The following is a 2685-nucleotide window of genomic DNA, read 5'->3' as shown; positions in this document are numbered from 1 at the left end:
GGATAGTGTCTTCTAGCGCTGCCGCCCTCGCCAAAGCCGACACTCGAGCACCCTCGGCTCTCTCCAACTCGGTCTCCTTCTTTTCAAGCTCGGCCACCTTCTCCGTCCATTCTGCACTCAGATCGGCGACTCTAGTAGCATTCTGCTCGAGCTCGGCTCGTAAATCTTAGCCAAGGATAATTAATACAAAAAGTTTCAAGTATTCAAGATAAAAAATGGAGTCTAATCAAATACAAGGTGTTCAAGATCAAAGCTACTTGATCGTGGCAGAATCATTGTTCGTGGCGACTATCAAGGCATTCACGACGGATTAATCAAATACAAGATCAAACTCAAAAGCCCTTGAATTTATTTTCTATGGAAAAAAAATTGAAACCCTCCATAAAAGGACCCAAAAAAGGAAAAGAGAAGAAAAAGAAAGAAAGAGAGAGATAAATGGGATATTATAGTTTTTCTTTTTCCTTTTTCTTGTTGGGTTGGGTGGTATTTTCCATACTTCAATTTGTACGGAAGAAAGAAAATCATGTAACTTTCATTGGAAACTTCGGAATTATTTTAGAGTTTTGGTCAACAGGAATTTTTTCGCATATTCTCCTCCGAAAAGCAAGTCTTAAGAGGACAACACTTGCAATGGCTTTCAAAAAGAATTTTTTTATAATCCAGGTATAGTTAAATAGTACTATATTTTATCATCCAAATAAAGTTAATTAACAGTATGTTTTTTTTTTTTTAATTTGTGATTGTTAAAATTAAATATTTGGCATGTTAAACACATGATGGACTAAAATTTTATCATTGGAACACTACTTTCTTCAAAATGCAAAAAGAAAAAAGCAAAAGGCAGTATTGATAAATTATTGTTCTATATTCTACAATTTGCACGATATACATGTTAAGTCTTTATTATATCATTATTAGATTTTTTATAGAACAACTACGAAAAAGATAAATCATGCAGTTGTCATGGTCTTGAAAGTATGTAAATTGATTTAATATTGTAAAAAATGTAATAATTTGTTAATGTCAAAGATTATCTGTTTATAGAACAAAATTTGGAAATGATATGCTTATATTATAAATTATAGAAATGGAAGTAAAACGAATGAGCTAATGGTAGAGAAACTTTATTTGTTACGAAATCCTATTTTAGAACAATACGGTGTTAAGACAGATTGCTACAAAGTGATAATTTTTTTTTTCATTTTTAATCAGAGGTTCCGAGTTTAAATTTTAAATATAAAAAAAGCTTCAGGACTCTGATATCAAACCCCAAATAGATAGCGGAGGATGAAAAATATAAATAAATAATATGGTATTGGCATAAGTGAAAAGGGATTTGGAAGCTTGCTTCACTCCATAAATCTCTCTTTCACAGTCACTTTTGTTGAGAGAGAAAAGATAAAATATTCTCAAGCAAGTAATTAGTTACAATCTGAGTAACAAAACATGAACAAAGATTGTGAGTTCAATTTTCTAGTTTCTAGTAATATATGGAAAGACTACTATGATCATAGAATTTCTTAAATAGAGATTTTAGAGCAGAATTTGAGTTAATTGCCAAATAAAGTTGAAAAGCAATTGAAAGAAAATGGAGAGAAAACATGCACTTTTTAACTGGAAATTTGAAGGGAAAAACTACTCCGTAGCTACCTCATTGTTAAACTAATTCTGCCTTGAAAAGTAAAAAGAGTATTTGAAGTTGAGATAAAAATGAGAAAAAGATTTGAAAAATTAAAGATATGAAACAGATATGTATTTCACTTGGAAAAAATTAATGATTATGTGACTCAAATTTATTATGCCGTATTTTTTAATATACTCTTTATTGTTATGTATCGTTTCATAATTTATCGTATAATATTGTATTGTATTATACCGTATTCTTTTGATGTATACAATGGATTGGATAGATTGTACTGTTTGTCGTCGTTTCATGATGCCATACACCAATAATGTGAAGAATAAACTTGTAACTGTTATAAAGAAAAAGTAAAGTACGAGGTAGAATTATTATATAAAAAGGTAGGATAAACGATAAAATACGATTATTTAATAATAAAGAAAGACAAGATGAGAAAAAAATAAGTTAACGACGCAAGCACACCAAATCGATCGTTCCATAAAGTAACATTTTTCATTGTTATGTAACGATGGATTTAATGATACAATAAAATGAAATTTAAGTAATAATCAAAACAAATATTATATTTAAAGTAACAATAAAATATGTAACAACAATCCAAACAAGCTGCTAAATAAGATTTTAACATTTTTGATATATTTCAAAATAATGAGATTCAGTATTTCAAACGGTAACAAGAATTTAGGCGAGTGAATCTTCTGTGCCATTCTAAATTTGAAATTTATTTATTTCTCATTATATGACATTTATGGAGTTCCAGAATTTACCATTTTTACCATCTTCACGTACCCATTACTCACTGACAGTTGGTATCACACGGTACCATCGTCACTATAAAACCACACATTAAAATTATTTCTGTTATTAGACCATTAATTAATTAATAAAATTCCACCTAAAAATACCAAAATAGCACTCCAAAGAAAAGTCAAATTTCTCTTTTGAGTTTCTCTATAAAACAGTATCCTAATAGGCTATCACCACCTTCAATATATCAACAAGATTCCCTTGAATCTCTCCACCTTCTTCTTCCTTAACTCCCA

Source organism: Nicotiana attenuata, unplaced genomic scaffold, assembly GCF_001879085.1.
Source record: "Nicotiana attenuata strain UT unplaced genomic scaffold, NIATTr2, whole genome shotgun sequence".
Classification (NCBI taxonomy): Eukaryota; Viridiplantae; Streptophyta; class Magnoliopsida; order Solanales; family Solanaceae; genus Nicotiana; species Nicotiana attenuata.
The sequence above is the reverse complement of the archived record's forward strand: the minus strand, read 5'-3'. Positions refer to the sequence as shown.